At 56.6% G+C, this 21987-nt stretch overlaps 1 pseudogene; it reads right to left on the bottom strand.

Moving 5' to 3' along the window:
* Positions 1–542: 542 nt before the first annotated feature.
* Positions 543–21704, bottom strand: LOC124975531 (probable RNA-binding protein 19; annotated as a pseudogene).
* Positions 21705–21987: the final 283 nt, after the last annotated feature.

The raw sequence follows: 21987 nt of genomic DNA, 5'->3' as shown, positions 1-21987 counted from the left end.
CAAACACAGATCCAGGCCCAGGCAACACTCTGAGGCCTGCCTGGTACAGACACCCTTTCCTCAATGGCTCTAGGCACTCTGTGCTCTTCAAGACACAGGAGTGGCAGGGTGCGGCTCAGTGCCCAGTGCCTTGAACTGCAGTTTGGTTTCTATGACATGAAGTCAGTAAGCCATATTCCTCCTAGGGCACAGGGAAGTGCTGGCTGGGTCCTGGTGCTGACAGGCACACACTGTGATGCTTCTCTACATTCATCTTCCTCAGGAGGAAGGTGGGTGGTGGCTGGGTTCCCTACCCTTCAGGTGGATAAAGAGTTTCCCTCCCCATCCTGCAGCACGAGATGAAAGCAAACAAGCAGGGGCCTGTATGATGGCCACTCAGCTCAGGAGTTCCAAGGAAAAAGGTCCTTGAAACAGGTCAGCCTCCACAGCCAGCAGGGAACCCTGGTCAACCTGTGACTGGCTTCCCAAACCATGACACACATTTGCTGTGTCCTCTGTGTTTCTCTTCAGTCTGAAGGAAACAAGAGCTCACGGAGGAATTGCTAACATAGGCCGAGCACACAGAGGACTTGCTCAGAGAGGCCATTCTCACAGAGGTTGAGCTCACAGAGGCCGATCTCACAATCTGTGCTAACACAGGCCTTGCTCACAGACAACAAGCTCAAGAGAACATGCTCACAGAGACTGTGCTCACAGAGGCCTTCCACGCAAAGATTGTGCTCACAAAGGCCTTGCTCACAGAGGTCTAGCTCACAGAGGCGGTGTTCATAGAGCCTTCCCTCAAATAGGCTGAGGTCACAGGGGTCAGGCACACAAAGGCCGATATCACAGGGACTGGGCTCACAGAGGCCTTGCTCACAAAGAACTTTGTCAGGAAGGCCAAGCTCACAGACGCCATACTCATAGAGGCCGCGCTAAAGAAGAACTTGCTCAAAGAGGCCTTGCTCACATAAGACTAGCTCACAGAGGCCTTGCTCACATAGGCCTTGCTCACAGAGGCCATGTTCACAGAGGCCTTGCTCACAGAGTTCATACTCACAGAGTCATAGCTCACAGAGGCGGTGCTCAGAGTCCAAGATCACAGAGTCCATGCTCCCCGAGGATGTGCTCATAGAGCCCTTGCACACAGGGGCCATACTCACAGAGGCCAAGCTCAGAGATGATAAGCTCACAGAGGCCTTGCTCTCAGAGGCTGTGATCACAGAGGTCATTCTCACTCACTCCAAGCTCACAGAGGCCATGTTCACAGAGGCCTTGATCATAGGAGCCTAGCTTACAGAGGCCATGCTCACAAAATTCTTCCTCACAGAGGCCAAGCTCACAGAGGGCTTTGTCACAGAGGCCAAGCTCACAGAGGCCTTGCTGATAGAGGCCTTGCTCACAGAGACCTTCTGCACAGAGGCCTTGCTCACAGGGGCCATGCTCAAAGAGGCCACGTTCTCAGAGGCCTAGCTTACAGAGGACTAGATCACAGAGGCCATGCTCACAAAGGCTGAGCTTACCGAGGTCGAGCTCACAGAGGCCGAGCTCAGAGAGGATGAGCTCACAGAGGCCTTGTTCACAGAGGCCTTGTCTCAGGCCAAGTTCAGAAAGGACGAGTTCACAGATTCCATGCTCACAGAGACCTTGCTGACAGAGGACTTGCTCACAGATGCTGTGCTCACAGAGGACATGCTCACAGAGGCCATCCTCACAGAGGCTTTGCTCACAGAGGCCATTCTAATAGAGGCCAAATTCATAGAGACCATGCTGACAGAGGCCATTCTCACAGAGGCCGAGCTCACAGTGGTGGTGCTCAGAGGCAGAGCTGGCAGAGGCTGAGCTCACAGAGGCCAAGCTCACAGAGGCCATGCAAAGGGGTTGGAAGTGCAGGCATGGAAGGGTGTTCCCTAAGATGGTGGGGCGATAGCCAGGCAGTGACCAGTGTTCACAGAGACCCAGTCTCCAAATGCTCCCTGAACCCTGTGGCACATTGACCTTTACAGTATTCAAGGGCACAGGCTCAGCCACTTTTTAATAACATCTGAAGTTTCAGGGGCCTTTCTGGTGTGACTTGCAGAAAGAGCTTGTTATCTAGACTGCAGCTCCCAAAATCCCTGGCCTAGCGCCCTGCACCTAAAGCAGTGGTCCCTGTGGGAGTAGCTGGTGTCTGAGTGAAATACCCCAAAAGTCCCTCCAACCTCCCAGGAAATACAGCCAGGTGGCTCTGCATAAGCAATCCTCGGTGGCCACAGGCACACACATGCACACTGCTGGGGCTGAGCAGTGTGCTGCCTGCGAGATGGAGTTGAACTGAACCTTGACCTGAGTGCAAGAGGAAGGTGACCACAGGGTCTGAGGAGCCACGTCTTAGCTGACAGCGCACAGTGCTGGTGACACACTGGGAGTTCTGGTGTCTAACCAAAGACCAGGAAGTGCTCTTTCCTGTTCTCAGCCCTGGCAGGGCCTGGCATGTGGGCCTCAGTGAGGGAGCTGTGGTCACTGACAGTGAGGTCGGCTCCCTGGGGGTGGTAAAGTCCCCTGGCCATGTGCTCCCTGCAGCAATGGCTCCCTCCTCCTGCTAAGGGTCCCATTTATCCCCGGACTTAGGGCTCAGCAGGAAGGCAGTCTCCTCCATCTGCACCAGATGTTCAATCTACATTCAAATACTCTCCAGTCACTCCCACCAGGTTTGCTGCCCATCCCTGGCCCAAGCTACTGTTTTCTGACCACTGAGGTTTTCCTGCCCACCCTCCTTCCATCTCATCTCCACACAGGGACTGGAAATTGTCCTGGAGCACAAATAAGACCCTTCCCCATGTGCTCCCAGCCCTCCGACAGTCTCGCCAGCCTTCAGGCTGACATCCAGTCCTTTAAGTGACCTGCAAATCTCATCCTAAAAAACTCCACCTCCCCTGATACCTGCCACACACTGCTCTGCCAGCTGCCCTCAGGGGCTTATTCCCCCAACTCCCTCAAGTTCCTGACACAAGCCCTTTTCACATGCTGTCCTGTACTCCTGGATGGCTTTCCCTCCAGGTCTCTGTGCAGGTGACTTCGTGTGGGCAGGTATGAGCCCACTCAGCCCAAGGCAGCTCCACTTCAGAAGTCATGTGAGTGAGCATTCAGCATGATCTTGTCTTGTCTTAATTCATGGCTCCATTGCCCGTCTCCCCACCAGAAAGAGGAAGGGTCTCCCCAGGCATACCACAGTGCTCTCACAAACTAGCCCCATGACATAAGCGCGTGGGTGGAATAAGTGAATGAAAGTGGCTGTGGAGGGCTGAGAGTGGTCTTCCTTGCTTGGAAAACTGGTAAAAGGATGGGCCCAGCAAGACGGGAGATCAGGGGTTGCCCCCAGTTTCAGAGGTGAAGGGCCCACAGCATGGACCCTGGCTCACAGCCTGCTTACCTGTAGCTGCTTGAGGGCTTTCTGGGCTTGCTCTGGCTTCCGGTACACCATGAATCCAAACCCCATGGAAAGCAGCGCTCCTGGAACAGGGGACCCACTGTGAGAGGGAGCACAGAGTGAGCCAGGGCTCGGCTTTGGATCCTTTCCAGTTCCCTTTCCAGCCCCCACATGACCTCAGCTCCAGGCTTGCTGTTTACAACTAGTTGCCCCAGCAAATTCACCATTGAGTTTCACTATTAATTACCAGATGATTGATGTGATAATTAAATTCCTAATATGATCCCGGCTTCATGAGGGAGGGGAACTGACTCGGGGCTGACCACTGTTCTCCAGCAGGAGCCTCTACCTGGACAGCCCTGCCTCCATGTGGCATCGTGAGCACCCAGGGCCACCTCCTGGGGGCGTTTCTGATCCTTGGATCTGGCTCCTGGATTTCAGGTCTAAAGTTCTGACAGGGAGGTGAAGGTGCCCTGGCTCTGCATGATTCCCCACTCCAAGGCAACAGGAGGTCAGAGGGCAAGAGCAACAGCAGCCTCTCCAGGGGCACTGCTTCCTGACAGTGTGTGTGTCAGGTGTAGAGGGGTAATGCTGGGGAGTCCCATGGGGCACCCCAAAGCACAAGGTCTCTAACTGCACCTCTGCCTCCCCTGAAGAGCCCTGCGTGCTAGGGAACCTTGTGAACAGCCCAAATGTGGCTCGGAACTGCAGGGGACAGGCAGTCCTGTCCCATGGTGACTGTCAGTTTGCTCTCTGAGCAGAGAGCTTTTGTTTGGGGGCATAAGGCTGTGGGTGGTGAGCTGGTGGCATCTGCACCTGAGTGTCAAACATACTCCTGAGAAAGAGGAGCTCACCCAGCCTCCGACATGGCAGGGCCATACTGCCTGGGAGGCCGGTCTCTGCCAAGAGCAGCACCTGCTCCCAGCCTCTGTGCCCATGGGATCAGCCCACAGGAAATGCTGACCTGGGACGGTGGGAGAGGGGCACATGCTGGTGCCAAGGACCCAGCCCTGCTGCCCCCCATGTGCCAGTTCTGCATGAGCTCTGCCCACCATCTCTCCTTGTGCCCCTCAAGGGTTAGCAGTATGACCTGCTGCTGCACAGCTGCCTGCGCCCAGCCATCTTTCATGCCAGCCCCAGGCTGAGCACAGCCTCGTCCTGCTGCTCCTAGCTGACCAGATACCACCTAGCTCCCCCCAGTGCCTGGCTGGATGGCAGGCTCCCGAAAGGACAGTGGACACCCCAAGAGCTGCTTCCAACACCGAAGATGGGGTGGCAAGGTGCTGCTGAGTGCTCGCAGGGGAGAGGGCAGGCTCCCAGAGGGGCAGTGTCCCTGTGGCCTGGTTTATCTGCTGCCATGGCAGCCTGAGCAGACAGAGGCAAGGGACCTCTAACTTCACACACAGAAGCATCTGCTTAAAACCCTCGGTGGTTCCCCACCAGGCTGCAGTCCAAACCCCTGCAGGGCATAAAAGCCACTTACTAAGCTGGAAACTGCCTCCCTTTCCATCTCCTGCCTTGGTCTCTGACACCAGGCTGCTCAGCCTCCCTGCCTCTAGGCCCACTCTTGACTTGAAGAACCTGCCACAGCCCTCCCGGTCCTGTGCTGAAGCCACCAGCTCATTTGTTCCCCAGCTACTGCAGATACCTGGGGACAGGGATCACATCTCTGGTGCTCACTGCCTGGTGTCCCAGGACAGTTAGGGAATGAATGAGCAGTGGTCACTCTTGACTCATGCTGCACCCTACCATGTCCACGAATCAAAGGGCTGCTGCACTGGGTACATGGCTGTGATAAAGGACAAAGGACGTGTCCTTGTTCATTTTCTGCAGGGAACCAGGACATGAATGAGGGGAGGCCAGGAGTGTCAGAACAAGACATGGGGCTGAAGGGAGAGGCCAGGTGGTCTCTGCCTGCCCACTACCTAATAGCCAGGGAGGTGCATATTAATGACGTGTTGGAATGATCTAGAAGTTGTATGGGTCATTTCCCTTGTAACTGAAGTGGGAAAGCCCACAATCAGTCCTTCTTGCTGTGTCTGGAAGGAGTGGGGAGGAGGGAGCCCCCGGGTGCTGACGGTACCCTGTTCGCCCACTAGGTGCACAGCTCCAGGACCACGTGAACGGTCTGCGAGGCTCTGGACATCCCAGGATGCATGGGCCTCTTTGACTGCACAGCAGGAGTCTCCAGAAGAGAGGAGGGGCTGTTTCAGACAAGCCTGGCCGTCCTCCCTGCTCGCAGGTACGATTTCTTCTGGAACCACTTCTTTCCAGCCAAGATTTCCATGGGTTACTCTTCTTAGAGATGGAGCAGCTCCTCACAGCACCCACCTTGGAAAACACCTGGAGAAGAGAGGATAATGCAGCCCCTGACTTCTGGGAGCATCCACCACCTGCGTGGGAGCATCTCCAGTCACCATGGATCCACCCACAGGCTCAGGAAGCAGAAGGCACATAGAGCTGACCCCAGGAGACTGCTCACTGTGCATGGGCCTGTGCCAGGCCCCACACTGTCCACCCACCTAGTGACCAAGAGATGCCCTCAGATGGGCAGCCAAGGGCCAGGGAGCTGGCAGTTGAGATCACAAAGCTGGACATGCTGGACCTGGGTCTGGGTTGCTGAGCCAGGCTTTGAGCCACTGTGTAGCCTGCCGAGCTGTCCTTCCACACGTGCCCATGGAGATCCTGGGTCATTCAGAGGTGGTGAGTGATGGCCTGTTCCAAGTAACCTGGCCAGTCCCCTGGACATCTCGGAATGGCAGTTGGGCTGTTCTTTTCCTCCACTTACAGAGGGAAGAACTAGGCCTTGGAACAGCTGAGAGGTCTGCTGCAGACCCCAGAAGCCGGGGTCAGTTCAGGGGCATGGAGTCTACTGACCCCAGGCCCGACCACCTCACTGCCCTCTGTGCTTAAAGTCAAAATAAATCTAAAAAACTGTAAGTCACACTCTACATTTCTCCTCCCTTCTCCTGTCTCCCTTTAGAACCCAGCTAAGGCACACTCCATGTGGCTCTGGCTCTGGCTCTGTCTTCAGTACCAAAGATAGACAGGTGCTCAGTACTGTCCACCAAGTGAGCAACAGGCAGCAGGAGGAGCACAGACCCTCACACACACCAGCAGCAGACTTGTGCTTCAGGTGTGGGACACTCTACCTGGAGGATCTCACTCGTCCTAGTCAAACTTTCAAAACAACCCAATGGGAAAGTTCCACTCATGCCACTGTGACAGCTGGATAAACCAAGGCACAGAAATGCTGCAGGACTTGCCCATTAACAAGGAGTGAAGCCAGGATCCAGGCTTGGGAGGACTGACCCCTGATCATGGCTCCACACTCAGGTGCTGGGACAGGGGTCCTGTGATCTGGGTGTGCTTCCCCACAGTGCTCTAATGAGCTGTGTGAGCTCAGGACAGTGAGGTAACCTCTCTGAACCTCCATTTCCCAGTTGAACTAGATGGTCCTGGTTGAGCCTTCCAGCTCCAGGGCCTTTAATCCTGAGGACACCCTTAAGCTGCTGTTTGTGAAACTCCAGGAAATGTTGATCCAATAGTGATGTCCCACACCATGCCAGGAGTGACAAGGACAACACAGGACCAGAGCTGGCCTGACAGGCTCAGAGCCACCTGCCTTTGAGACACTGCTAGGGTGCACCTCTAAAACCAAGTCATGCGGTATCAGTGCTTCACCAGGTGCTCTGGGGCCCCGGCCATGCTGCCTGCTTGAATCTGGGCCTCTTCACTGCTATGGCTGTCCTTCTACCTAGGGACAGTCATGGCACGGAGGCAGGGTCAGTGGACAGTGCCTCTTCTCTTGAAACCTCTATAGAATTTTAGAGTTCAGGGGACATTTTGAAAGGAAGGAGAATCAGAGATTTCCATCCTCTGCCATCTCCCTTCCAGGACAAGTTCTCGGCTGTGAGCTGTGTCACTCATCCATTAAGCAGGAAATCTGGTGAGCGTCTGTTCTGTGGAACTCTTGATTCACCGAAAGCAGCCCCTCTGCTGGGGAGTCCTGGTTGGGGAGACAGGGAGCTCACAGACCCCATCCTCTGAGTGGGAGGGACCCCTCTCCCATCCTGGCCCTGCAGTCCACGGGCTGCCATGCTCACTGGGCATCTGCCAAACCCCTGCCTGGAGCTCCCTACCCTGCCCCTCCTGTTTTCCTCCCACAGGTGCAGACTCACCCCATCAAGAAGTGCCAGGTGGGGACACCTCACTGACGAGTCTCCTGCAGGCTCCATCAGGCCACGCACAGTGGTGGCATTGACTTCTGGGCCGCTCACCACAGAAGCAGTAGGGGAAGTGTTTTCAAGTGCACTTGGAACACGGAACCCACCAACAGCAGGGATGGTGTGCAGCAGGGCGGGCTGCCCACCACCTGAGCCGTGCCGGACACAGAACAGACGCACTGCCTGCATCAAAGCCTGGAGCATCCCCCATTCCTGGTGGATACTCACTTCCCTCAGCATCTCCTCTGTGGTGTTGAAGTTGAGATTTTTAATAAACAGAGTGCATCCTGGAAGGCTCTCTTCTTCCTCTTCCTCCTCCTCCTCTTCTTCTGCCCTTGCCTTGGAGGCCTCTACTCTTTCCTATGCTGGCTTCTTACCTTCTGGGGTCTCACCATCAGCCACTAACCCCATCAAAAACACACCACCCCATGAAGTAACATCTACCCACCAAAGCAAAGCCAGGGCCTAAAGCATGGAATGCTATACCAAGGGGCTCTGCCTCCATGGCACAGTCAGGAGTGACCACAGGTGTCAGCAGCGAGAGAGCCAGGGAGAGAGACAAAGTCCCACCGTCTGCCCCTGTTGTATTTTATTTTTTGGACTGGGGACTGAACCCAGGGACACTTACCTACTAAGCTACATCCCCAGTCCTATTTTGTATTTTATTTAGAGACCAGGTCTCGCTGAGTTGCTTAGCATCTCCCTTTTGCCGAGGCTGGCTATGAACTCGAGATCATCCTGCCTCAGCCTCCAGAGCTGCTGGGATTCCAGACATGTGCCACCACACCCAGATCCTGCTCTGTTTTAAAGAGAATATGACAGATCTAAACCTACAAGCCCCAGATACCACTAGGCCACACTCATTTTAACTTCAAAATACATTATGGAAACTATGTTCTTGAACCATGAACCTAAGCAAAATGTTATTCTTCCTTAAAAAACAGCACTTAGGGCCGGAGAGATAGCTCAGTTGGTAAAGTGCTTGCCTTGAAAGCACAAAGCTGTGGGTTCGATTCCCAGCACCACAAAAAAAAAAAAAAGAAAAAACAGCACTTAGTGAACTTTCAAACTGAAATGCATCTTAGAGTTTTGCAAAAATTACAGAATGGAAAAACAGAGCATTCTAAAACCCCTTGAATATGGATTTCAAATACCCCTTGAACATGCATGTGTGTCAAAGTGGTTCTGTCTATATACAAGGAAGTCATAGTGTTTCATAATAGTGGAAACTGGGAAAACCTGCCACAGCGTCACAGACAGACCAGCAAGGCCACCGGGGACTGGGATGGTAGGCTGCCACTGAAACGATGTGCTGAGGAATGCTGAAGGGCGCTGACAGACCCAGGGAGCTGAAGGTGAGATGAGGAAGGTGGTGCATGGTTCTGTCAGTCTGCTTGGGCGGGGAAAGCGCACATGTGCATGCAGCCATGGGAACAGAGGGCAGGGGCCTTGGTCACTTCCGCAGCAGCAGACCCAGGCGGCTGCACCAGTACCTGTCACCACCGCCCCTGCACCTCTCCCCCTGAAGGAACAGGTTACAGGGAGAGGGAGGGTGAACATCACCTTGCCAGTTAGTGGTGGTGCCCATAGGTGCAATGGGCAGAAGGGACAGGCCCATGGGAAATCAGGCAGGGCCCAGTGTGGGTGTCTGCCCCAGCAAGGGTGGTGGATGCCTCAGCCTCAGGACCATGGGAGAAACCCTACTTTAGTGAAATACGCTCAGTTTGGCTTAACCTCCCCAGTTTCACCAAGTCCCAAGTGCTGGGCCTGGGGACAAGCCCCTTCCCCAGAAAAGGCTCAACCACTATCCCATAGCCCCAGGGGGACAGCCCCAGGGAGGGGATTCCTCACCCCAACCCACCTTGGTGCTGAGCAGGTGGCAGCCCTGCCCCAGACTCCAGCCCTGCCCCACAGGCTGGTAGAAGCTCCGGAGGTCCCGTGGCCCAAGAGGAGCCCATGGGCTTCTCCCCAGCACGCTTTCCTCCAACAGCTCCACCTGTGCAGGGCCAAAGGGGGCTTCCGGGTGCTCAAACTTGCCCTGCACTGTCACACCAAGCTCTGGGGACCTGTTCCCTGCCTCTTGCTTGTGGTCTGAAGCTTTCCAGTCCTGATTATCTGTCAACTGCTTAGCCACTGAACAAACCTTTCAAGCCTCACAGAAACAGCTAGTGACTGAGCTGGATCCCTCCCAGGACCCAAAGAACACCTCCAGTCCTCCAGCTTCCTGGGTCCCAGGCCACAAGGAGAAAATCTACATGCAGGCCACCCCCACCCAAGAAACAACCAACAAACCCAGCAAGGGACTGCAAGTGTGGGCATTGATACACAGAAACCCACTTTCAAAGGAAATAGGAGGAAACAGCCTACTAAGGACACAGTAACTCATACTCCAAGTCCTGGAGGAGAACTTCAATCAAAGTGAAAGTCAAGACCATTAGCAGGAAGACCCTCTGGGTTTCCTGGTCATCCTGCATCTCAGAGGTTGAAGGCCAAGGAAACAATGGGCAGTAGATCTCCTGCCACATGCCAGGACCTCAGCTGGTTGCCTTGGCTACCTGGCCTCATCCACAACCACAGAGACCACATCACAAACACAAACAGGTGGAAACAGGAGGCCTCGGGAACATTCCAGCATCCAAACATTAGATGCCAAGCAGTTTCAGGAAGGCAAGACAGGTTCCCAGAAGACTGACAGAAACTTATAGATAGGAGAGTGTTGGGGATGATGGTGTTGCAGAAGGTTCATGGCCAGTGCAAGGGGTAGCCTCTCCTCGGCAATAGCCAGCTTCTGCCCCCTAGGGAGGCCAACTCGGTATGGCCAGAAGTTCAGAGTTTTGAAAAGAAGCAAAAAACTCAACTTTACACGGGGAAACCCAGTTTTTCAATCTTGGCAACCTAACTCAATGGCATGAGGCTTTTGTGCCAGGCAGGAGCTGGTTAACCGACCAGCAAGCAGACACCTCCCTCTTGCTCAGAGACCTCTGGCAAAGACTGATCACCTTCCCTGCACTGTTCCAGGGGCCTGCCGGGGTTCCAGGAGTGGGAGCCCAGGGCACTTGGCAAAGCGGAGTCAACTCCACCTGACCCGGGCCCAGGAGCCTGGTCAGGTGGTCGCAGGTACTGCCTGGGGTGTGGGGTTTGGGTTTAGTGAGAGCCGAGCTGAGCTGAGCAGGCTGGGTCAGTTCGCACCTCAGGAACTGTGCTCAGGAACGGTCCCTCCCTGGGCAGGTCAGCTGCTCTCAGCCCCACCCAGGAAGGGGCACTGGGAAAAACAGCTGGCTGGAGATGAAAGCCATGTTCCTGTGTGCCGGGCCTTTCCCCAATAGCGCAGGCCACCTAGTTCCAGAGATGTCCACGCCTTAACCCTTCATGCCCATGATGACATCCCTGCCCCTGGAGTGCCTGGATCCTGAAATGCTACAAGAAGAGGGCATGGCAGTCTTTAGCGATCTGCTGACCACAGGGGCCTGGAGACAGCGGTCAGGAGGGGCAGAGCCATGGGACACGCATGTGGGAACACAAGGCTGTGGGCCTGTACCGCCAGGCTCTGCTACGTACCACCCATGCAGCCTGGGCCAGTGACGGAGCCGCCCTGCCTCCGCATCCCTCCTGCAGCCTAGAGAAAAACCACACACACACACACACACACACACACACACACACACACACACTCCTTGCACTATGCTGAACTGTTAGGAAAAACAAGCGTCCACTACTCATCCACAGGCCTGGGTACTATCACCTGCCGTTGGACAACAGAGTGGCTGCCCTGCCAGTGACCTCTCAGTGTCTGCTCCCACTTTGCCAGCTCCTTTGACCTCATCCCTGACCCTGCTGGCCTCTTTGCAGATGCTCAAGACTGCCAAAGCCATGCTGACCACAGGCCCTTTGCACTTGCTACCTCCTGGCCCAACCGGCTTCCCTCCTCTCTTCCCAGGCCTGGTTTCTGCTTGACCAGTGTCAGTGCAAACATCCAGCCCTCAGACAGGTCTTCCTGGTCACACTAGTAAAAAAGGTCACCATGTCTCTGGTGTCCTCTTTCCAGAGCCCCTAGCCTGTTCTGAAACGACCTTCCTTACTGGTTGTATCTGGGTCCTCAACTAAAGGGGAGTTCACTGAGGACAGTAACAAGCCTGACGCAGTCACCCCTGCACCCCCAGCACTGGTCCAGAGAGGACACTCCAAAAGCATCTGCAGATGGCCAAGAAGTTGAGTGCTCAAAGGGAGCAGTGGGGACGGGCAAGGGCTCAGGCCTCAGGGCTCACAGCTGCAGGGCACTTCCCCACGCCCTCCACATGTGTGACCTCTGGAGGTCACTAACCCTGGGGCTTCCTCTTTTCCATATGTGAGTGGGGACTGTGGTCCAAGCTGCCTGCAGGGTGACTGCGAGATGAACATCAAGGCTGTGCGACAGCCCCTGGGCCTATCCAACACCCCAGAAGCAACACTGCACCACGAACACTGCCCCTTGGACCTTGCATGTCCAGCTGGCCAGGTTGGCACCCAGGGGAGCCCATGAGCCCCCCTGAGAGAAGGCAGCTGCAGGGGAGCCCAGTCCTCCTCCTGCAGGTTCCAGGCCAGACCTCTGTGTGTAGGGGACATGTCCCTCCTGGCCCTGAGTACAGGACCCAGCTTGACCCAGTCACCCCTGCACCTCCCAGCACCCCCAAGCCACCAAGCCAAACCCCACTGCAACCCACATCCAGGTCCAAGCAGGTCCAGACATGGCCCAAGGCCGAGGCCACCAGCCAAAGGTCTTTTTAAGAAGTACTTTGCTGCCAGCCTGAATGGGGAGAAAAAGGACGACGGGAAAGAAAAATAAGTGACTGCAAAACTCAAGCAGATGTTCGCCAACAGAATCACCAGGCCCTGGCAGGAGTAAGCAGTGGAGGGGCCGGCTGCAGGAGCAGGAGCAGGTGCCACTGAGCTCCTGGGCAGGAGGCAGGGAGGGGCTTCCGCAGAAGCCCCACAATCAAATCCAGGCACACAGCACCACACAGCTTTATTATTATCAGGCCGCACCACTCCTCTAGGCTCCTGCACTGTGGCCACCAGCAGACTATTATCATTTTCAAGCAGCTTTCCAGGACCCCCACATCCGGAGCCCTTTATCTGGAGGTGAGGGTCTTGGTTGTGGGGAGATGAAACACGCTGGCCCCTCCCTGGAGACTGGCAGAGAGCAGAGCAGAGCACTGCAGAGAAGCGTGGTCCTTCCCGCTCCCCCTGACCAGCCCCAAACACAGGGCCTGGGGCCTCTGGGTCCCCCACCTCCTGTCATCCTGAGGAAGCATCTGGAACAATGTGCAGAGGGTGAGTGGGGTGCCGCAGGGGAGAGGGCACAGCACAGAGGACCAGGGACCGGGGGTTGCGCAGGCAACATAGAGGCTCCCAGAGGCTGTGGCGAGCCCAGCGGGGCTGGACAAATCCCGTCTCTGAGGCCTCATGTCAGTCAGTGAGCAGACACCAGCCCCTCCAAGCTGCAGGACTGTCGGGACCCTCAACACTAACCTGAGCCTGGGGACAGAAGAGCATTCTAACAGGGTTCAGACACTGGTGCCGAGAAGACACTGCTCACGCCCTAGAGCAGGCCTGCGCCCAAGGCCCTCTTCAGACATGGCCATGACCAGCCCAGAAGCTCCTGGGAAGTCTGGGCCATGTCTGTTGTGGCCACCCTGGACAGCAGCAGCAGCGTTACAGAGGTGGTCAGCATGGAATCTCCCCCTGTCCTCAGGGGGGTGCGTGGGTGCCACCCTCACTGTTCAGGGCCAGAACCAGCCTGAAGGGAGGCAGCTGGCCCAGCCCCAGAGTGGGCATGGGACAGGGACCCTGCCCACCATCACTGGCACGCATGGCCCACTCTCCAGAAGCAGCACCTCAGCGTGAGAACATGGAGAGCTTGGCGCCAGCAGGCAGGGAGCGGGCCCCGCTCTGCCCTGGGGCAGCACCCTCTCCGCACTCCCAGGGCCTGGCACTCCGCAGGGTGCATGGTCAGCAAGGCAGACGAGGTGCCTGCTTGAGAGGGCACCATCTAGTTCAAATGAAATCAGCCCAGCCAGATGGAGGCGGACTCCCCAGGAGGCACCGTGCCCGATGTGCCTGTCCCCTGCCTGTGCCTGAAGCAGGGAGGAAGAAGTCAGACCGGAGCTGTCTGCAAGCCTCCTGACCCCGCTAGTTTATGTGCTTGAGAGGAGGGTTCAGCTGGGTCAGAAATCATTATCCAGGTTCACGTGCAGCAGAGGAACTGAAAGCCACAGTGGTTGGCAGCTACAGGGCGATGGTTGCTTACGGAAACAGGAGGACCCCACGAGGGGAGAGGTCCAGGAGCGCAAGCGGGGTGGAAAGGACCCCACTACAAAGCCGACCTGGGCGGCACCAAGGAAGGACTGGAAAGGTTCACGCCTTTCACCACCCACCTAGCAGATGGGGTGCGCTCCATCCACAGAGCGAAGGGATGGGAGCAGCTTCCAGGTCAGTGGGTCACAAATGCCCTTGCAGACGGCCAGTCCTGAAGACCCACAGGCACGTGGACGTGAGCCACAGGCATGGAGGAAGTGACATTTCTAGCCAGCTGCTCCTCTGATGAGACACTCGACCCTATGCCTCCCTGAAGCCCAACCAGGCAAGGCCACAGATTCAAACCTTACAGGGGCGATCAGAGGCTCCGCCACCCTATTTTTTTTTTTTTGCCATAAAACACTTTTTTTGTAAATATATGAGGACAATGGAGATGGTAGACAAGGGGCTTATCTGTCGTTAAGAGGAAAATTCTCATTTTAGTAAACTGAGCAATTGGTAACCCTGTGTGTGATGGGCCGAGGGGTAGAATCTTAAAACCTGGGTCAAACAACCCAGTCCGCAGGAGGCTCCTGAAGGTGTCTGACTACAAGGTGTGGTTGTGGGTCCCTGGGGAGCTGTCCGTCTCCTGGGGCAGCTGTGGGTACGAGGCGGGTCTCAGTTCTCAGGAATCCTGAGAGGGGTGAGGTCCAGGGACGTGCCACGTCCTGCAGTCTGCACAACAGTCCTGGCAAGGAACGCTTACCCTGCTCACAAACCCACTGTGCAGGTCAGCCAGGGAGCTGGGACTGCCCAGGCCGGCGTGGTCCACCACTGCTCTTCCCTCTCCTGCCTGTGCAGTCGCTGGACACCAGGGGGCGCTGTGCCACATGCAAACAGGGCTCTCCTCCCTGACTCCAGCTCTCCCCACCTATGGAGCAGGAACTCTTTCCTGGCTGTTCTGAGTATGAAGAGATCTAGGTTTTCTTCCCTCACCTTCAGCTGCTACCTTACACTGTGCTCACAATGCTCTATTTGGTACCAGGGATTTAACCAGGGGTGCCTCACCACTGAGCCACACCCCCAGCCCTATTTTATATTTTAGAAACAGGGTCTCACTGAGTTGCGTAGTGCCTCACTAAGTTGCTGATGCTGCCTCAGCCTCCTGAACTGCTGGGATGAGTGGTGTGTGCCACCGTGCCTGGCTCTGATGCTCTATTTTTCAGGGATGTTTTACACAATCTATACAATTATAGACCGAAGTCCGTTGGTGTGCAAGATGAACAAAGTGTTCAACCAGTGTCCTGAGAACACTTCTGTGCTGCCCTGCTCTCCTCCCACATAGACCTGTTCTTACCCATTTCTGGTTCCACCTCGTTCTTCTCTGCAGACTTCACTGGTGCCTCTTGGTGCTCTTTCCTCTGTGGGGCTGTGCTGGAGAAGACGCCACCTGGAGCCCACTTGAGATACAGTAGGATGTGGTGGAACTGCAGAGGTAAAAGTGCCAACCTGTGGGACTCCATCTAGGGACATGGCTGGAGAGGGACTCAGTCCCACGTGCAGCTGAAGAGCCTGAGGGTCAGAGGAGATGGGTGCTCCCCAGGGCAGAGGAGCCAGAAAGAGAAATGTGGCCCAGAGCCCCAAGAGAAAAACACTCTGGCCCCTGGGCTGCGCCTCAGGCTGCAAAGGAGAGCCCACGCCTCTGCTGCCTTGCACTAGGGTGGAGTCAAGGCACCCCTTCATTTATTCTAGTCAGAGGATGAAAGGGGGAGTGTGACAAGGGGAAGAACTGCTAGCAAGGCGTGGCTCCAGCAGGAAGTCAGTGTGGTTGCCCAGAGAAGCGCTCTTGTTCCACACACATGTTCAGAGGCAGTTTCTTAACTAAGGAGACACAGATGTTGCTAATGGCTGCCTCAGTAGAAGGTGCTGGGAGCTGCAGGGCAGGGTGGAAGGATACTTGTCAACTTTGGCCCTCTGGGACTTGTTTCAAATTTCACAATGCGAGGTTCACAAGTTGATTACAATCAGAAAAAAAAAAAAAAAAAAACATAAGCAGTCAGGTGCTGTGGGGCACGCGTGTAATCCCAGCAGCTCTGGAGGCTGAGGCAGGAGGATCGCAAGTTGAAAGACAGCCTCAGCAACTCAGGGAGGCCCTAAGCAGCTCAATGAGACCCTGTCACTGATCAAATATAAAAAAGGGCTGGGGATGTGGCTCAGTGATTAAATGTCCCTGGGTTCAATCCCCAGTAAAAAAAAAAAAAAAGAAAAAGAAAAATGAAAACTCCTACTTGGAAGCCAGACTGGGGAGCAGAGAGTTAGCTGTGCCACTTCTGAGCTGGGTGACTTTGGGTCACTGGGCCTCAGTTTCCCTATGTGCAGAAGAGGGATGCGGCCTTGCCAGGGCGGGCTCTTTGCCACCCTTCACCTGGTGATGATTCCTTCCCAAAGCAGCAGGAGGAAGGAAGAAGGGCGTCTGTGGTGCTGGCAACAGCACCTGTCTTGTGGGTCAGGAGCTCACTGACTTCCTGGCAGCACAGTGGGCAGGGCCCTAGCTGGGGATGACCATGGGGGCAGCAGCTGTGGAGAAATGACCTCCGCACCTGCAATGCCTGCCCTGAGGATCACTGGGGGACCATGGTCTGCAAAGAATTAAGTCGCTGGACAAAGTACTCATGGTGGGTTAAATGGTGGCTCCCCAAGAGACAGCTATGCTTCCACCCCAGAATCTAAGGATACGTCCCATGCAACTGTCACCAAGATCCCAAGGTGGGATGTCCTGTGTTATCTGGGTGTGCTGTAAACCCAGGAGGAGATTTGGGACCAAGAAGGCCCAAAGATGGGGCACAGACAGGAGTGGGATGGTAGTGATTCAGGGAGATGAGGGACACCAGGAGCCCAATGGTGGCAGAGACAAGGACAGGTCCTCCCCAGAGTTCTCGGAGGCGCTGACCACACCCTGGACTTGGACCACCTGCCTGCCAGCTCTGCCACAGGTGACTTACTATTGGTCTAAGCCAACATGCCGTGGCTATAGATATTCTTAAACGGCCCCGCGTAGAGAACTGACTTTCAGCTTATCACAGGTACAGGACAGCAGAGAAGCAGACAGTGAGGGCTCAAGTTAAAGCAGGAAAGGAAGCCAGGGAAAGCAGGGCGGGTGGGGGGCGGGGCGGGGCGGGGCGCTTTTTGCAGCTGTGCTGCAGGAGGGTGGAGCTCAGGCTGAGGGCCCTCCCACAAGCCAGCTCCCTCTCCCCTAGGGCAGCCCTACCTTTGAGTAGATCAGGTGTCAGACGGCCCTGCACGCCTCCAGGGGCTCCAGGAACTCCACTATGATGGCAGTGACGCCACCCTTGGGCAGCAGCACTCGGCCCAGGCTCCCGAAGTGGCCGAAGGTCTCCCGCAACTCAGCAGCCAGGGTGCCTGCGGGGAGGTTCTTGGCCAGAATCATGGTCTTGCTTCGCTCTGCTGTGGCCTGTGGAGTGGACAGGACTCGTGAGAACAGCAGCAGGGGTCCAGTCTGACACCAGAACTGTCTGGGGTCCCAGGGGCCAGGTGCCTGGGAAGCAGACCCAGGAGGCGCCACCCTCTCCAGCAGGCCACGTGCTGGCTCCACAGCTGGGCAGCTCTGCTGAGGGGTCAGCCTCCAGCCCCCCACTGAGTCGTGCAGACACTGACAGTGAATGACCATACTTCTGGACCTCCCAGGTGCCCCAGCCGCTGTTCCACTGATCAGACTGGCATCTCAGTGTGGAACTGCAGGCCACCTGCTGCCACAGGCGTGGAGAAGCCCCAGGAGCAGCCTGTCCCTGCGAGGGGCAGCGGAGCATTGAGCCCTCAGGTTTTGGTTCCAGTCACCACAGGGCCTGTCAACACACCCCCAGCCTCCCTGGAGCCCCGTCCCCAGCTCTGCAGCAGCCACCAGTTGGGGCCATCAGAGTCCACGGGGAGGGCAGTGGGGACCCACCTGGCTGAAGGAGTCCAGGCTGACCCCATTGTGGAGGAGGAAGCGCTGCACCTCTTGGACCAGCTGGGTCTCCCCAGGGGCCACACGCTGCCCTTGGTCTCCTGAGGGAGGGAGGAAAGGAGACCCGCAGCCATCAGGTGGACTTGATCTGCTCTCTCCAGCCAGCACCTAAGCAGACCCAGTGGAAGTGGGTTCAGCGGTGCCCCTCATCCAGCCACACCCACCTGACACCCTCGGGCGCCCTCTCCAGCAACGAGTCCCCACACCAGCTCGGGCTCTTCCCTTCTCCACAGTGGGCAGGTATGCAGCTCCTCCTGCAGCCCCTGGGGGCTTCTACAGGGCTGACCCTGACCCCGACCCCTCACACCAAGCAGTCCTTGCTCTGTCACCTCCCCGACCAGCCCAGGCTCTCCTCTCTCCACCTGTCTCCACTAGGAGGTTCCAGAAGGCACCAGAAGGCTCTAGAAGGCAGGACCCTGTCCCAGCACTACGAAGATCTTGTGCTCAGGGCATTACGGCACCAGAGCCACTGCGACTGTCCCTTGTCCTTCCCTCCACTCAGGCCAAGCTGCACTGCCCAGCATGGCATCCATGAGCCACTGGGCACCTGAGAACCCACGTCCTGCTACGCATGGAATTCAGTGGCCTGGGTGGGAACTAGGGAGGAGAAACACCCTGTGGCTACGCTGGGTGCAGCGAAGCGATGTTCCCTCAGACACATTAGCTGAAGAGGGCGTCTGTTAGAATTAATTTTTCTGCTTCTTTTAAAAGCATGGCCACCAGGCCATTCAGTTACACATGGGCTTGCCGTCCACCTCCACAGACAGGCTGGCATCCAGTGTCTTGAAGGGCAGAGGACCATGGAGAAAGCAGCCAATGGGCAGAATCAAGGGATGTCCCTTGACACGTGGCTGAAATGTGCTCCTGGTTTTGCCCAGAAAGAACTCCGCAGGGGTCCAGTCCTGGACAGATTTGCCAAGAGGATCTGCGGACATGAAGCTTGCAAGTCATGGGTCACTCACGTGGTCCAACACTTGGCTCTTGGTGGCACTATACTTCTGTACGATGGCATCAGCCACAGTGTTGGGCCCCATGAACAGCGTGTTCCAGTTGTGGGAGCTGTGGGCAGGGGCAAAGCAGGACAGGCCACGCTGGGACCCATGGGTGCTCTCTCGCAGACACATAGCCTGTCATAAGCCTCCCTGCCTTCCTAGCCCTCCCGCCACCTCGCCTGACCTGGGTGGACTCCCCACCCACAGGCAGCGGGGCTGACAGATCCAACCTCTGGCAGTGCCAGCAGCCGGCCTGTGCCAGGGCCCAGCAGGTGGCAACCATCCACTCGTAGTGGACACGATACCTCAGAGTGTAAGTGAGCTCAGCACCGCTCTCCCCATCCACAGTGGGGAAGCCAGCTCAGAGGTGAGGATGAACCTCAAGCTATACAGCAAACCCTATACAGGTGGTCGGGAAAGGCAGAGAGGGCAGCAGAGCCTGGGCGGGGCTGGCAAGGACCTGGAGCTGCTGGCTTTGTCCTTGGACGCCGCCTTCTTCTTATAGGATGAGCCGGGGGTGTCGGCATCCTCACTGGCTTCCTTCCTGATGGCGGATGGCAGGATGTGTAGCATCCTGCCCTGTGGGGACAGGGGAGGAAGTGGGTGAGCTGCCCGCCCGCCCTCCAGCCCCGCCCTCTAGTGGGGCCTCCTGTCTAGTGGGGCCTCCTGTCCTAAACAAGTTGGACCCAGGGCTAGAACTGCAGAAAAACAGGGACAGCAGCCGGAGCAGACGCATGGTTACTCTCGGACCAGCTGGTACTGGGGTCCCCAACACGGCCATACCAAGGGAAATGTGCCCCTCTGTGACACCCCACAACCCCTCACACTGTGCCCCCAGACCCTGCATAGGGAGAACATGAGCGGCCGTGGGTGGGCCAGGTCTGGCCTAGAGCCCACAAGGTCCATACACTGTGAATGAAGGTGCACTGGAGGGGAGGTGGCCTGGACACATTGCAAGGTGACCCTGAAGAGCAGAGCTCCCTGCATTCCAAAGGGTCATCCCTCCTCTGTCACCAGGTTTGGTGACCCCGGCGGGCCTATGAGCAACCTCACCTGGAACACCTGTCCACCCATGGCCATGTAGGCCTTCAATGCATGCTCAGGGAACAGAAGGTGACGAAGGCAAAGTCCTTGGGTTCCTTGGTCAGGCTGTTGATGGGGTAGTGGAGCTCTGACAGGGGACCTGAGGACAGGAGAGTGTCAGTCGCCTGGGTTGGAGCTGGGCCCAAGCTCAGAGGAAAGTGCCGGGCACTAAGGGTCAGACACAGGAACACAGAACAGCTGCTGTGCACCGGCTACGCCCACTCAGTCCGAGGGAAGGAGGGCGACTGCCAGCCACAAGGTCCACCTCCAGGTAAAAGGTGCCATTTCCCAATCCCCTCGTGCCCACCCTAAGAAACAAGGAGGAAGGTGCCAGGCTGTACCTGGCTCCAAGGCCTGCTGTGCACAGCCTGTCCTGCACATTGGCCTCACCCACACAGGCCTCCTCCTCTCACCTGTGAATGGCACAACAGTTGCCACACACACAGTGGCCTCAAGGGTCCAAAAGTTAGTGTGCAGTCACTACCCAAGGCCTGCTGCAGTTAGTACCATGTAAGTGTTTGTGACACTGTCCCTCTCAGAGGACACTGTCTGCAGTGGTTCCACTCTGAACACCAGAGTGAATACCACATCCCAAATGGATACCTGCAGTCTATGGTCAAGCCCCCTCCCATCCACTCAGCAGCTGCCATGTGGCCAGGGCACCAGTCCATAGGAGGACCTGGGGAGCAGGACAGCATGGAGAGACCTTCAGGTCCCATCACCTGGCCTGAAGCAGGTTCCACTTGAGACCTCTGAGCTGTCCTTGGCCCAAGCCACACTCACACAGCCTCGCTGATCCTCCATACCCAGGCCAGTCTCCTGGGAAACAAGGGCAACCAGTAGCATCTCCGCAGCACAAATCACCTGCACTGTGAGCCCACCTTCCTGCAATCTACAACACGTCCTGTGACCAAGCTCACTACAGGCCCTTCAAGTTCCCAGCCCAACAAAGAAACAGCAACAAACCCACAGACGACCTGGCTGTTGCCTCTTCTCGGAAGCTGGGTGCTTGGGAGACTTGAGAAAGAAAAGACATTCCCAGGCAGGAGCACAGTGGGGAGGGGAGGGCCTAGATGGCCTGCTGAATTCCAACACCCAGAAGCCAAGGAATCTCAGGAAATGGCCTCCATCGCTCCTGGCTTTCTGCTGGGCGTGCTGGCTAGGCCTGCGATCCCAGCAACTTGGGAAGGCTGAGGCAGAAGGATCAAGGCTAGCCTTATGGACTTACCAGACAGTCTCAAATTAAAAGATAAAAAAACTTGGGATGTAGCTGGGTGGCAGAGCGACCCTGGGTTCAATGCCCAGCGCCATTAAAAAAACAAAGGAATCCAAGTTCAAGTACAGAAAGCAAAAGATGCCACTGGTTCTGCACTGGGAACAGCAAGTCCTGTTTTCAGATGAGACCAGCTGGAGTCACTGCCCAAGGTCAAAAGCAAGTGGGAGGCAGATGGAGCAGACCCAGCCAAGTGGGAGCCAGGCACAGCAGGGGTGCATGGCCAGGAGCGGATCCCTACCATAGGAGGAGAAGAGCCCCTCCAGGTCCTCCTCGGTGCTGGTGTAGGGCAGGTTGCGCACAAAGAGCCTCCTGGAGTCAGCCAGGTCCTCCTCCTCCTCGTTCTTCCCGAGTGTCCGGCCTTGTCAAGGCTGCACACTGTTCTACAGGGGCCCCTTGGCTGTGGGCACATGCTTCTCTCTGAACACCTTGATGTAGCGTCCACCTGCAGGAGGAGAGAGTCAGGGCTCTGGGGAGCCTGGGACTTAACACACCTGGCTGGGGACCCAGGCCTGGCTGCAGGCTGCCAGATGCTCCAGCTGGGAAAAGCAATGGGCCCTGCAGCAGGCTCTGTAGCGGGGCAGCAACCTGAGCCCATGGGACCTCACCCGGTCTGCCAGCATGGCCTCGTCCCTTGGCGTCTGCTCCCACTGTCCCAGGCCAAGAGACAGGTCCTCTGAACTCTGAGCCTACTCTGGCACTGCTGGCGGCTCTGCCTTGGGAAAGGT

Source organism: Sciurus carolinensis, unplaced genomic scaffold (assembly GCF_902686445.1).
Source record: "Sciurus carolinensis unplaced genomic scaffold, mSciCar1.2, whole genome shotgun sequence".
In the NCBI taxonomy this organism is placed as follows: domain Eukaryota; kingdom Metazoa; phylum Chordata; class Mammalia; order Rodentia; family Sciuridae; genus Sciurus; species Sciurus carolinensis.
The sequence above is the reverse complement of the archived record's forward strand: the minus strand, read 5'-3'. Positions and strand labels throughout refer to the sequence as shown.